Source organism: Filicampus tigris, chromosome 14 (genome assembly GCF_054856515.1).
Source record: "Filicampus tigris isolate MCC_2025a chromosome 14, RoL_Ftig_1.0, whole genome shotgun sequence".
Lineage (NCBI taxonomy): Eukaryota > Metazoa > Chordata > Actinopteri > Syngnathiformes > Syngnathidae > Filicampus > Filicampus tigris.
This window is the reverse complement of record NC_141230.1, coordinates 9,222,590-9,231,376: the sequence shown is the minus strand read 5'-3', so window position 1 is coordinate 9,231,376 and position 8,787 is coordinate 9,222,590.

Sequence of the window (8,787 nt, the reverse complement as noted above, 5' to 3'; positions counted from 1 at the left end):
GGCCTGATGCAGTTATTGCAAGTAAGGGTTATGCCACCAAATATTAAATGTTATTATTAATTGAATAATGTCTGTTCTAATACATTTGCTCACTTGAAAAGTGGGTGGCTTCAAACAAAAGGCGCTCTGTCCGGTGTTGTTGAACACATCTGGATGTAAATTACCATGAAATAAAAGCTTAAATTCGAAATTTTCGCATGATATTCATCTTTACATCTGAAACCCAAATGTCTTCAGTATACAACAAAAACAGAGGAATAAATCTTGCAGTTCCAATATTTTTGGAGGGGACTATATTAGGCCTATGCCTCTTTTCACCATTGAAAATAGTTCCTACTTCCCAGGTGTTTTGATAAAATGTCTCGACATTCTTTGGTCAAAATAAAAACTTAGAAAATACAAAAACGTACCCCTCCTAAAAAACAAAATACATTGACCAGTAATAATTTTACAAGAAACAAAAGAAAAACAGTTTTTTTTTTTCTTGGAAAAGTGACTGTACAATGTTACAAGAATAGACCTTTTATGAAAAAGTCATAATAACATAAGAATACATTTGTAGTACTGTATTTTGAAGAAAAGAAAATAGTAATAGTATTTTTTTACGATAAAATCATAACTTCACGAGAGAGCATCAAAATATCATGAAAAGAAATTCACAATTTTCACCAATTTTTTTAACATTACAAGAATAGTTGGAAACTTGACAAAAAAAATCAAAAGGGGGAAATGTAATAATTTTACAACAAAGATGTTGTACTATCACAAGAAAAAGTAGTACCAAAGTAATACTATTAATAAAACCTAATAATTGTACAAGAATACAGTTTTAAGAGAAAGGGTAATAATTTTAGATGATAATATTTCAATCACAGTGCCATATTTTACAGTCCAATTGTCCAATATTAAAGGAAGAAGCATAATTATAAGACAAAAAATAGAGAAAAGTTACAATTTTACAAGAAAAAATTTAAGGGGAAGTCAAATCAAAATTGTTCTTTACAATAACATGTTCTATGCGCCTCCACTAGTGTAAACACAACATTCAGATTCATATTGTTTTCGTGCAAAATGAATTAAGCAGAAAAATCAACCTGTTTTTATCCATCTCAGGGGCCATTTTGTCTATTAGTGACATTTGCTGTTGACTGAAAATGACATCACAGTGCCTAATACTACAATCGGACCAAACATAAAACTTTTGTTCGCAGCGGTGACTACACCGGAATTGAGAGGAGAAAGTTCAATCCTTGCAATTCAATCTGCTGACCGGTGGTTGTGTTGGCTCCTACATGCAATCTTGGTTGACAGTTCAAAAGCTGTAAACAATTCATTCCACTCACAAGGTAATCCAACTTCCTTGCTCCTAATTCTCCAAGCTTGCTCCTTTTTTTGTCTCAATGCCGGCTGGTAAAGGAAGCTGGCTGTGTTTTGTCCCACTCGGCCCTACAGACTGCAGTGATATTATCCCACATTGTTTTTATTTCACCACGCTGTGTGTGATGTGTGGGTTTCTTAAACTTTATTTGGCTGTGTCTCTGCTTGTTCTGCGCATGCGTGTGATGTAGTAAGTACTTTTGCAACGCCGATTGGTCATGTGACGCTCGTAAACTGAGCCCGTAGGCACTGCGATGTCATCTTCAGTCGACAGCAAGTTGCAAAATGGCCGTCCCACTGAGATGGCTGAAAACAGGTGGATTTTGCTGCTTGATTCATTTCCACAAACACAATGTGAATCAGCTGTGCTGTGTTTTGAATATTGGGGCCGCAGAGAACATTTCATTGTAAAGAACATTTCTGATTTGACTTTGCCTTTAAAAGAGAACAGTTATATTTCAAAACAGAAGTTGTAATGTAATTGAGTAATTCCAGTTTAAATGTAATTCATCCAACTTTGTTCTAAAATCAGATCAGTAAAATAATACAACTTCCTCATTGTTTTCCTGCAACCTGATGTCTACGTTGAACTGATGATTTGCTTTCTCGTGTAAAGCAGCTCAAAGCCAAGTGAAAGCAGCCATGGTCCAAACATTTGTTTTGGAAAGTTATTGGAGCGAGGAGTTCACATTTTCGGTCACTGTCGTGTAACGCTGGCATTCCATCAAATTGTCCTCTTTTTCTCAGCAACATCATGACTCATTGGGAGGTTGGGCCATTTATTATTTTTATTTTTTTAGTTTACAAGTTGACATAATGACATATTCCAGGCTGGATTCTATTAAGATGCTGTCACACCAAAAATCAGCAGCCATTTAAAAACACACACACACGCACATTCACACAAAAAAATAACATAAACAAAAATTAGAAAACACATAAGGACAATTTAGTTTAAAGCATGAGGTGAACATGCAAAACTCCAAACAGGAAGGCTGCAGCCGTGTGTTTCGCCCAGGGTGCAAAACAAGCCAGGTCCAGCCCTGTCCAGAAGGCTAAACTTCCAGGGAAATCCCGTTGTGAGGCATGCAAAGCAAAGACCAAATGCTTAAAAAAAGATTATTGCATGTGGAAGACAATACAACGGTTTTATCGGCGTTAATTATTGTATTCTGCTGCAATCTATTACATTTTCCAGCGGCTTTATGCATTGGAAGATGAAGCAAATGGCATCATCTGGTGGTCAGAATATAGAACTGCTATACGTATTTCAAATAAACATAAACCTCATGATTTCAATTTAAGCCCTTATCTAGTAAACTGATAATAAAAACAAACAGTAAAATCGATAATAATATGAAGGGCTTTGCTAGTTTTTGGATGCATCATGGAACAGTAACATGAAATATTTAAAACAGCAGCAGATGGTCCAAAGTAATTCCTGCACTATGGTGTCACTTAATGCACTCAAATCAATGACTTGATGAGAGTGCGGCTTGTTACGAAGATGACAGTTGGTAAGAATGAGGCATTTAGTTTAGGGTTCATGTCCCAACATATTCATCCCATGCTGCCATGACAACAGCTATAGAAGACACAATCAGTACAATCGGAATGCAACTATTGAAAAATACACAAAATGCATGACGTTGCTATCTGGTCCAGCTCTTTTCCAATGGTCATTTGAAATTTGTTTAATGAATTGGATTTGTTTTGTTTTTGTTTATAAAAATATTTCGTCATATATTGTTATTTTAATCATTTTGGGGATTCTTTCTTTTTATTTAGTCTACTATTACTTTGTAGGGACTATTACTTTTTTTTTGTCGTTTTAATTGAATTTTTTTTTTAATGATTGTTATTACTGTTGGTTTTATTCTTTTTTTTTTTTCCATATTCAATCTAACTGTACTTTTCTAAATGTATCTAAGTTACTGATTAAAATGTAATCAATATCTTTTTCAGGGATTCTTGTTTTTTTTATAATTTCTTCTTAATATTATTATTATTATTGTTATTGTAGGGGCTATTTTACTTCTTATTGATATCCTTTCATTTTGTAGCGGCTATGTTTTATTTTGTATTGTATTATTTTTTAAGGGATTTGTTTTTGGTATTTTTTATTGCCTTTTTGTGGGGATTAAAAAAACATTTCAATTGTATCCATTTATTTTTAGACGTTATATATTTTTACCAATTGTATTCATTTTTAAGGTTTTTGTTTATTATATTTATTTTGACGGTATCGTTTTTCTATTATTTTAGTATGATTATTTTTAATGGATTATTTTCTTTCTGTGATTTTATTACTTTTTAATTACATGTATTTATATCTAATGTAACATGATGCAAATGCGAATTGAAGAGGTGGAAGTGTTGCCATGGTGACTCCATCCATTAGAAATTATTGAATTATTAAATTGATAAATTAATGAAAATTGATTATTGTGATACAATAGATTGACTGTAATCAATTAGGACGTTCTGTTTTTTGTGATGCAATGAGGTCATGTTTTTGACCGTCCCATGGCAGAATCCGTGTTCAAGTACATGTGCAATATCAAATCTCTCCACTAGAGAGATGTAAAGGGCACAAAGTTGTACTAGGTTCACAATTTTTCACCAATTGCAAAGTCACTTTTGGAAAAATCATTACATGTATCAAAATTATACATATTACAGACAGTTGGCAGTACTTTATTTACACATGTTATTTGGAGTGCTGCAACATGTAAAAACAAAGTAGTCAAAAGTTAATTCAACAATAATAGTTTTAGAAATAAGTTTATGCATGATAATAATTTATACATCGTTAATTACAATTTTTTTATGTTAATTTTCAGAAAATGTACTTGTCAGCACTAGCACACAATTTTCTACCGAAGGTAGGAAAGTGCTATAAAAGTGACAGCCGATTTACAACACAATCAATGAAGAAAAAGACATCATAAATCCATTAATGACAAACTTTTTTTAACATGCATAGTAAAACGGAAAAATGTGAATATGAATAATAAATAAAATAAAAGCATTATTTTGCTGCTACAGTGGCATGGTGGAGAGTGGTTAGCCAGCCCATCCGCCTTACAGTTGTAGGTTGCAGCCATATATGGAGTTTGCATTTACTTGTGGAGAAAACCGCTACAAGCACTGGTTCCCCAAAAACATAGTTTGTGGTGTATTTATGGGATATTACTAGTGCCCGACTGACATGGATTTTTTTAGGGCAATACCAATTCTCATTATTTGGCAGAAAAAAAAATCCTGTAACCGAATAAAATAGGTAACTTCTTGAGAAATCATATGAATAGAAGAACTTCCTTTTTGGGCCTTTAACGCTTCCATATGAATGAATTACAGGCAGAACATTTGACTGTTTTAATGATAATAATAAAAAGAAGAAATGTGGATGTGTCAATAAAACACTAAGATGGAAAGGTACGAGCTTTTAAAACTAAAAAAAAATGTGTAAAATGAAATAGAACTTACAATGTTACGCCCAAGGTTACAAGCTTAAGAGAAAAGCCAGCACTCTTACACACGCTCACACCTCTTAATTGCTGCTATGCTATCTTTCTGTTTGCAGATATTGATAGTACTGACCTACTGGGAGCTGCACACGCCTCTCAACACATTGTCTCAATTGTGACTGCACAAACAAGTTGCCACGTAGCTGTAGATGAGTGCAATCGTAATAAGCTGGCAAGTCTTACAGCTAATCAGTGGAATTGTGCTTATCTGGTAAGCTGTAGAGAAAAAAACGTGACGTGCTAGAGAAAAACTGACTGCAATTTAGGAACCATCATGCCAGTTTGAGTTTTAATCAGCATTTAAATCCAAGATTTTTTTCCCCCCCAAATTGTTCCCCAGTGTAATACACAGTAAGCATGAATATAAACCTTATCAAAATATTCTTACAGACATTGTGTCTTAACGGGCTTGTGAGAGGATGAAGAAGGATAGAGTTCAAAGAATACCATTCTGTCAGCCATACAGAAAATGATCATAGCCCCCAAATAAATCTATCCATTTTGGTAGCAACACACTATTAATGCAGTATGATCATACAAAACTTACCAATCTACTTATACACTTGCAGAAATTGTGTCTTAATGTACATTTGAGAGGATGGAGAAGGATGTAATTCTCAAAGAATATCACTCTGTCAGCCTTTACTTCCTGAATCACATTTACTGTTTCATGAGGAAGGTTATAACAGCGTTGAGCGGGCCAACTGTACTCCATAGGCACCAGACGGAGAAAACACACACATGGACACTTAGTTAAAGGCAGTGTATCTTGTTAAATCTTGCGGGTGATGTTTGGAGCATTAAAAACACATGCACACGCAGCTCAGACCATTATTTATTTGCGACGTTAAAAGGTAATCAAGGAAGCCTTGCTAGTTCCTTGAGCAGAACGTCTGTTTGTGTATCCCGTCTCAGCGGACGTATGACCGCGCATGAGCTATGCGTCCTTCTCCATCCATCATGGCCTACGTTTACACGGACCCCCACCTGTCTACCATTCTGGTGTCGTACTGTTTCGCCCATCCTTATTTTTCTTTCTTCCCTGACTTGATGAGCAACGCTATCCCGCTTTACGGCCCGATGGGGCGTCAAGGCCGGTGGTCCCAGCCGGCATGTGAACATACAGCACACACTCAGCTTCCTGTACCCTTGGACAAATACACAATTTACAAAAGCTCTATTAAGGTAGCATATTTCCCCCGCGGGTTGTCAGGGAGGAATAATAATCTCTTTTTACAGGAAGACTAAATAATCAGACACATTCTGACCTTTCAAAAGCACAGGTGGTGATAAATGGCTAGAGGAATTTATCCTCCTCCAGTGTGCTGTGTTTTGTTGCTACCACAGTTATTTAATGTTCAAACTTATAAAATGTATTGTTTTTAAGGAATAATCATGAACTTACAATTTTATGGCTGCAACACATTTCAAAAAGCAGGGACAGGATCATGTTTACCACTGTGTTACAGCACCTTTTCTTTGAACAACATTCAATAAATGTTTGGAAACAGAGGACAGTAACTGTTGAAGCTTTGTAGGTGGAATTCCATTCTTGCTTGATGTACAGATTCAGCTGTTCAACAGTCTGGGGTCTCACTTGTCGTATTTTACACTTCATAATGCGCCACACATTTTTAGTGGGAGATATGTCTAGACTGCAGGCATTCTAGTACCCGCACTTTTTTTACGACGAAGCCACGCTATTGTAACACGTGCAGAATGTGATTTGGCATTGTCTTGCTGAAATAAGCACGGGCGTCCATGAATAAGAAGCTGCTTGGATGGCAGCATATGTTTCTACAAAACCTGTATGTACCGTTCAGCATTAATGGTGCCTTCACAGATGTGTAAGTTACTCATGCCATTGGCACTAACACAGCTGCATACCATCACAGATGCTGACTTTTGTACTTTGCGTCCATAACAGTCCGGACGGTTCTTTTGCTCTTTGGCCCAAAGACACGATGTCCACAATTTCCAAAAACAATTTGAAATGTGGACTCGTCAGACCACAGAACACTTTTCCACTTTGCATCAGTCCATCTAAGATGAGCTCGAGGTCAGACACCGGGCGGCATTTCTGGGTGTTGTTGATAAATGGCTTTTGCTTTGCATAGTAGAGTTTTAAGTTGCACTTACTGATTTAGCACCAAACTGTATTTACTGACATTGGTTTTCTGAAGTGTTCCTGAGCCCATGTGGTGATATCCCTTACGCACTGCTGTCGGTTTTTGATGCAGTGCCACCTGAGGGATCAAAGGTCACAGGGCATTCAATGTTGGTTTCCGACCTTGCCGCTTACAAGCAGTAATTTCTCCAGATTCTCTCAACCTTTTCATGAGATTATGGACCATAGATGATGAAATCCTTAAATTTCTTGTAATTGTATGTTGAGGAATATTGCTCTTGAACGGTTTGAGGATTTTCTCACTCACCTCGCCCCATCGTTGCTTGTGAATGACTGAACAATTTAGGGAAGCTCTTTTTACACCTATTCATATTATCCACCAGCTCTCAATTAGCCTGTTGACCCATGGGATGTTCCAAACAGGTGTTTGATGAGCATTCCTAAACTTTCTCAGTCTTTTTTGCCACCTGTCCCAGCTTTTTTGGAAGTTGTAAAATTCAAAGTTCATGATTCTTTGGTAAAATCAATTTTAACAACAGTTATCAGTTTGAACATGAAATAGCTTGTCTTTGTGGTGTAAACAATTAAATATAGGTTGAACATGATTTGCAAATGATTGTATTCTGTTTTTATTTACATTTTACACATCGTCCCAACTGTCACTGATGGTGTAGTGGTACACATGTCTGAGTTGTGTGGGATTGTTTCCCGCTCAGTCTGCGTCTGTGCCCTTTAACGTTAAACATGATTTTTCTTTCTTTCTTTCTTTCTTTCTGTCTGTCTTTCTTTCTTTCTTTCTTTCTTTCTTTCTTTCTTTCTTTCTTTCTTTCTTTTGTAAGATATGAGCAATATCATTAAATAAATTATTGATACACACAAATCATTTTCACCAAGTGGATGCTAATGCAACTAGCATGTAGTCAAAAGCATAATGGCAAATGACCCGAGAATATTTCACAACCTTCGATGTTGAGTATCGATTACTAATACAGTACATATGACATGCAGTTCGTATAAAACATCACTCGGCAACAGCATTGCTCTACGGACGTATCCCTGCTCTGACGACATTATGTGTCTGTCAGGTGTGAATAGGTTACTATTTGTACTTATTTTAGTTTTATGCAATTTTACCATAGAGTGCATGACAGTTAAGAATGCTAAAATGTTCCGTAAAATGATGTCTGTGTTAAATAAATGTGTAATGATGGTCATGGATTGACCCTGGAAGTGATTATTTGTATTTCTATGATTTCCTGAACTTGTTTGAAGCCTTCAGACATTCAAGTGTGGCCTCGTCCGTGTCCTTCCTTCCAATTTTGATCCAAGGTCCTTCTCTTTCTTGCTTTCTTGTGGCTCAGTCTCAAGCAGCCAGCATCCATTGCTCAGCTATCTGCGAACATTCCGCGTCCAGATGCTGTGTATTTTCCTTTTTTCTGCATGTGCCTCAAATGTACACAGTGAGGATCGATGCATTTATTTTACAAAGACAAAAAGAGGGAAGATCCATGTGTCTGGCAAGAGGCTTCATGAACTCATCAATTTGTTCGTTCAGGAAAGGTTGGAGGATAGAAACATTTAAAGACGTCATTCTAAATGGACGACGCCACCAGCTAGGACTATTTTCTATGGAAATAGTATGAAAATGCTTCTAAAACGAATATCTTAATTTTATTGCTAGTGGGAAAAAAGATCAGAGAGGTCGAATCTGCAAATCATTTTCAAATGGCCTAAATAAATCCAAAATATTAA